A 7,248-nucleotide genomic window follows, 5' to 3' on the forward strand; every position below is an offset into this window, starting at 1 on the left:
GGCGGCGAGGACGAGGCGTTCGGGGCCGGGCGGCACCGGTGAGGTGGCGTCGCGGGGGAGGACGGAGGCGGGGGGATCGGGCTCTGCCCCCGATCCAGATCCCATCGAGGGGAAGTGGGGTAGCAAGTGGGGCGACGGGGGGAGTGGTGCGTGGGGGCTAGGGTTTCGGGGGCGTGGGGGGTTAAGTGAGCGGTGGTGGGCCTTGGCCTAGTTGGGCCTGTGGCCGGCCTGGCTAGCTGGGCCGAATGGTCCAGGGGGAGGTTCTGTTTCTTTTTTTTGTATTTATTTGTTTTCTTTTTATTAGCTTTCTATTTTATTTTCTATACAATTTTGTTTTATAAAATATACAAGTAGTACCTAAATTAGTGTTACAAAATACCCCAATGCCACAAAAAGTTTGGTGACAAAATAAAATAGTTTAGTAATTTATTAATTGTAAAAGGCATTTAATTAATTGTTTTTGCTACTGTTTAAATCCTTATAGCTCATTTAAGCATTCTATAAAAGCTTGGGTTTCTCCACCATAATTGCTTACGATTTATTTGAAACAACCCGAACATTTTAGTTTTAATTTTTTGAAAACTTTTGTTGTTTGCTTTTCTTTTGAATTTGAATTTGAATCGGTTTCGAACTAACGCGAGATTAGCAACAGTAACCGTGGTGACGTGGCATCATTAACGGAGGTTTACTGTAGCCTAATTATCCGGGCGTCACAATTCTCCTCCACTACACGAAATCTCGTCCCGAGATTTAAGCGGTGGAGTAAGGGGGGGAAAGGTGTTGGTAGCGAAAAACCTAACGAGTCTTCTCGGTCTTGGCTGCCCTTTCAAGAGGTTGATCCCTTTTGTTGATGTATCCATTTTTCTGCTTTAGGTCATCATGATGAAGTGGCCATCCTTCCTTCGGAGTCTTCATCATACTAACGAGAGATTAAGGGGGTATATCGGAAGAATGGACCTCTGCAGGGTAGACTATCTGGTAGACAACAACGAGGAAGGTGGTAGAAAGTAACTCTCGAATTGAAATTTAAGACAATATCGAGAGCAAGGTAAGAAGGTGCAAAATAGAAGTTTCAAGCGCCTAGGCAATCGTTCAATGCCTAGACATAAGGTGAAAGGGGTTCCAAGCAACGGAATAATTATTGTTTCCGATGCCAGAATTGGTGATCTCATCGGAAGGTGGCTCATGAATTACATACGAGTCCACGCGAGAGGAATAACTTTGGGAACAGGGGGTGTACAGGAGAGTCAGGTTTCGATCCTGTGGAACTGTGGGTTATGGGCCCACCATGTGGGTTAGGAAGGACGTTGACATCTTGCACGGTCATGATAGCAAGACATGTCAGAGGGTAGCCTATCAGTTATGTCGACAACAATGTTGGTACCAAGGGCGAGGGACGAAGAGAACCATTTTCCTGCTCGTTGCACGAGGCGGACCAATAGGCAAAGTTCTCGTCCATCGGTGGTGACCGGAATGCTATCGACAATTTCAACAGGGTCTTACTGACAGAGTTGTACACCAAGGTGTTTACATAAGCAGGAGAATTACCACTGCTCGATTAGGTAGTTTACAAGAAAGTCTGAACAAAACAACGGGAAGGAAAATGTGCTTAAACACGTATATCAGGGGTATATCCTTCCCAAGGACAAGCAGAGCATGATATCCATGACAGGATATTATGTAGAAAACTCCTTAGGTAGGGGAGAGAAATTTCATGACATTACCCATACAACGGTGCTTGGATAATTGAGCAAGAAACATTTAGCATTGGGCTTCGAATGTTCTTATTGAAAATCGGAGTACCACAGGCATGCTTCGAGATAGCATTGACATGGTCATTAGGTGAAGATCAGACTTTGGGAACACAAAGGATCCATCAGGAACAACTTATAGAATAAGTCTTCCAATTTCCTCACGGAAGAATGACTAACACTGCTAAAAGGAAGAACTATAACAATAGGCCCTCCGGGCAGGTGTGTTAGGATGACATCACCTTATCGGGTTAAAGACCAATGAATATGTTCAAACCATCACATCTGACCAAGGTTCAGGTATGATTGGTGTCAGGATACCTCGGGCTCAGGATGCCTGAGAAGAAAGGTGCAACACAAATTGATGGGATAACACTGTAAGATTCTCGGGAAATGAACCATGAAGTGATTTCCGTTAACAAGAGTTCATCATTATCCCAAGGAGAGGACAAGGAGGTGGATGATGAACTCAACGACAATTCTTCGAGATTTCCAAAAGATGGATTTCCACAATTAGGTGAACAAGGAGATAACATTTGTCAGATCAAATCATATAAGGAAGTAAGCTCGAGGAAAACATACACAATTAAACATTGGTTGAAAGGTGCACCCGAGATATGGGTTGGGTTGCACGACCAATGTGAGAATGGTGATTCAATAATCAACAGTCTAAGAATGAACGACCGACCATTAACTTCAAAGCAATAGGGTTGCTAGAAGTTTTGGGATTACACATCACAGTCTATTTGTTGATGTTTAGAAATAACACGGTGACCAGGAAAAGAATGGTGATGGTGATAAGTATCACTTGTATCAAGAATTCTCCAGAGGTGGTGAAATTCTCACAACATTGAGGACATAAGAGATGTTAATGTTCCAAGGTAAAGAAGAACAATTACTGGATAACAAGGAACTCAAGGTATAACACCAAACATGAACAAGCTTGTGTTGGTGGGAAGGCAATAAAGTGGTCAATGATAACACAAATCATCAAGGGCAAGGATGGTATTTCTCATCATGAACTCAATTGATATCCTGGAAGAGCTCAGAACGGTCATGATGATCACGACACATTTGTCGAGAGATTCCATGAAGACGTAGTCAATCAGCGATGACATTAAGTCAAAGGAATGAGGTAGCGGAAGGTTATTGGAACCATGGGTAGGACACAAACTTGAAATCAGGATTGTTGTTCAAGGCGAACGGTATGACAAGGAAGATCGATTGTAAGATTAGCTCACCGTCGAAACTTGTGCTCCGAGAAGAAGGACTAGGTAGCACAGTTAGAATCGTCACGACAATGATATAGCCAAACAGGCTAGGAATGGCGTGATCGGGTACAAACTCGTACTTATAGAAGCTTACTGAAGAGTTGTTGAACCGTAGAGCGGACTCGGTTCAGTTATCGGTGTCTTTGAGTGTATAATAACTCAGAGCCCGTGAAACATTGGAATCAGTGGGAAGGTAGCACTTGATGAATAACTCCTAAGAAGTTATGCAGTTCCATGATAATCTGGAGATACCAGGGGGTAATACTCGATGACAGATCAAAGTAGAGGTTGGACTGGTGTATTGATCCATAGAAGACAAGTGATTAAACTTGCCTGAGAAATGAGATCAAAGAGAAAATATGGTCGGAACCACGATTGAAAAAGGCCAGATCCCAGATATAAGATGAACTTATACCAAGGGAATAATTAATTTTTAAAAGAAGCTTCGATGAGAAGATCTACGTCGTGTCTATGGGCATGAACACAAAGTTCAAGGTCGACTCCCACTTCTTCAATGTATAACCTTTCATTCCTGCTCTAGATAAAATGATTCCAGTGTCAAAACCTACCTGGTGAATTACCAGAGCAGTATGACCCGTGAAAACTTTCGAGTTCACACCGATTAAGGAAGGCATCGGTTCAACCCATTGGGGCATTTAAGGAACATATGCTACAAACTTCCAAGGTAAATAACACAAGCTCTAAAGCAGAGCAAGGTTAAAAAAAAGGAGAGGATACAATTTACCAAAGGCATTATGTATCAGAGAAAGAACTCACAAGGTGATTAATTATGAAGGACACTATCGGATAATAATCCAACAGTGGATATGGCGATCCACAACGGGGCTGGTGTGAGTATCGGTACTCAACCAGAAGAAGAAGAATGCAAGGATATCAGAAGATAGAAACAACTGACTAATTCAAAGCTTAATTGCAAAGGAATTATGAATTCCATCTCAAGGGATCAGAAGCAATGCTCTGATTAGGAATGGATAAGTTGAATAGCCTTAGGGTACAATCAACGACAATTGGATTGGTCGAGAACCAATTCCAGTTAAAAGAATTGCAGCTCAGCCGGAAAGGTAATTTATAAGGATCAATGATGATTGCGTGTATTCACAATCATATTGAGTCAACAGACTGAAAATGATAATGACAAGGAATGTCAAGAAGACTACGAGACTTATGGGATTAACCATAATGCAAGCAAGCAAGAATTTCAAGAGCCAAAGGCTCCAGAGGATTTTCGGAAGATCGAATAGTATTTTGAAGACTTTTGTGAAACACATGAACAACTGGGGGTGAGCGGATACTCGACAAGTGCGAGGATTTATTTGAAGGGGTATTCGTGTGGCAAAGAACTGCTAGGCAGTAGGCACAACATATTCTCGGAACAATAGAGAGAATTTCGGGGTATCTTGTAATAACAAGACCAACTGGGAATAAAAGTAAGAACGACAGGTGTAAGTATTTATCCATAGGGATGTTTTGGTGGTAGGGAATTGCAAAAGCGACAGACATAAGGTCTCGAGAGAATATCGGAGAGTACCTTCAAAATCTTCTGGCGCAGTAGGCGATCATTTGTGATAATGGGCTCTCCGGGAGAAAGTAGTTACGAGAACCTAGAGTCAGATTTAGTAAAATTATTTAACCCGAATAGAGGAGAGATTAGAGTCCCAGAGTAAAGGTCGAGGAGTAAAAGATCCTAATACCACCCAATGGCGACGTGGGCCCATGGGCCGCACAGCCATGTTAGTAAAAGTTTTGTAAAGTCTAGACTCGACTTCGGCCAAGGAGTTGGAAGGGGGATTCCTACAGGCAGTCGGCTCTGATACCAACTTGTGACGCCCCCGATTCAATCGTACACTAACCATGCACGCAAATGTGCACGATCAAGATCAGGGACTCACGGGAAGATATCACAACACAACTCTACAAATAAAATAAGTCATACAAGCATCATAATACAAGCCAGGGGCCTCGAGGGCTCGAATACAAGTGCTCGATCATAGACGAGTCAGCGGAAGCAACAATATCTGAGTACAGACATAAGTTAAACAAGTTTGCCTTAAGAAGGCTAGCACAAACTGGGATACAGATCGAAAAAGGCGCAGGCCTCCTGCCTGGGATCCTCCTAACTACTCCTGGTCATCGTCAGCGGGCTGCACGTAGTAGTAGGCACCTCCGGTGTAGTAGGGGGTCGTCGTCGATGGTGGCGTCTGGCTCCAGGGCTCCAGCATCTGGTTGCGACAACCAGGTAGAAGGGAAGGGGGAAAAGAGGGAGAAAAGCAACCGTGAGTACTCATCCAAAGTACTCGCAAGCAAGGAGCTACACTACATATGCATGGGTATATGTGTAAAGGGCCATATCGGTGGACTGAACTGCAGAATGCCAGAATAAGAGGGGGATAGCTAATCCTGTCGAAGACTACACTTCTGGCAGCCTCCGTCTTGCAGCATGTAGAAGAGAGTAGATTGAAGTCCCCCAAGTAGCATCTCCAAGTAGCATCTCCAGTATCATCGCAGTAGCATAATCCTACCCGGCGATCCTCTCCTCGTCGCCCTGCGGAAAAGCGATCACCGGGTTGTCTGTGGAACTTGGAAGGGTGTGTTTTATTAAGTACCGGTTCTAGTTGTCATAAGGTCAAGGTACAACTACAAGTCGTCCTGTTACCGAAGATCACGGCTATTCGAATAGATTAAACTTCCCTGCAGGGGTGCACCACATAACCCAACACGCTTGATCCCATTTAGCCGGACACACTTTCCTGGGTCATGCCCGGCCGCGGAAGATCAACACGTCGCAGCCCCACCTAGGCTCAACAGAGAGGCCAGCACGCCGGTCTAAACCTAAGCGCACAGGGGTCTGGGCCCATCGCCCATAGCACACCTGCACGTTGCGTACGCGGCCGAAAGCAGACCTAGCCTAGTGGCGTTCCAGTCCAATTCGGCGCGCGCCGCTCCGTCGCTGACGTCTGAAGTGCTTCGGCTGATACCACGACGTCGGGATACCCATAACTACTCCCACGTAGATGGTTAGTGCGTATAGGCTCGTAGCCAGACTCAGATCAAATACCAAGATCTCGTTAAGCGTGTTAAGTATCCGCGAACGCCGAACAGGGCCAGGCCCACCCGTCACCTAGGTGGTCTCAACCTGCCCTGTCGCTCCGCCACAAAGTAACAGTCGAGGGCCGTCGGGAACCCAGGCCCACCTCTACCGGGATGGAGCCACCTGTCCTTTCAGCCCCCTCGACAGAATCACTTGCGGGTACTCAATGAGCTGACCCGACTTTAGTCACCATCTGTATAGTATGTATGTATGTATAGTATATACCCGTGATCACCTCCCAAGTGATCACGACCCGATAGTATAGCAAGGCAGACTGACAAGAATGTAGGGCCAATGATGATAAACTAGCATCCTATAATAAGTATTTAGGATTGGGGTTAAAGGTATCAACAGTAGTAACAAGGACAGGCTATGCATCAGGATAGGTATAACAGAAAGCAGTAACATGCTACACTACTCTAATGCAAGCAGTATAGAGTAGAATAGGCGATATCTGGTGATCAAAGGGGGGGCTTGCCTGGTTGCTCTGGCAAGAGAGAGGAGTCGTCAACTCCGTAGTCGAACTGGTCAACAGCAGCGTCGGTCTCGGTGTCTAGCGAGAGAAGAGGGGGAAGAAACAATAAATATAATGCAAACAAATGCATGACGATGCATGACATGACAAAGCGTGATGCTAGGTGTGCCCTAACGCGATACGAGGTGGTACCGGTGAAGGGGGGAAACATCCGGGAAATTATCCCCGGTGTTTCGCGTTTTTGGACAGACGAACCGGAGGGGGAAAGTTGCGGGTTCGATAGGTTAGGGGTGTGTGGCGGACGAATGGACCACGTATCCGGATTCGTCTCGTCGTTCTGAGCAACTTTCATGTAGAAAGTATTTTAATCCGAGTTACGGATTAAAAGATATGATTTTCTAAAGATTTTATTAATTTCTAGAATTTATTTAATTATTTAATTAATTCGGAAAATGGATTTATGACGTCAGCATGACGTCCTGCTGACATCAGCAGTCAACAGGGGTTGACTGGGTCAAACTGAAGCGTGGGTCCAATGGGACCCACCTGTCATACTCTGTTAGGTTAATTAGGATTTAGTTAAACTAATTACTGTTTAATTAAGCTAACAGGTTAATTAGATTAATTAATTAAGGTTAATTA

Source organism: Triticum dicoccoides, chromosome 2B (assembly GCF_002162155.2).
Source record: "Triticum dicoccoides isolate Atlit2015 ecotype Zavitan chromosome 2B, WEW_v2.0, whole genome shotgun sequence".
Classification (NCBI taxonomy): domain Eukaryota; kingdom Viridiplantae; phylum Streptophyta; class Magnoliopsida; order Poales; family Poaceae; genus Triticum; species Triticum dicoccoides.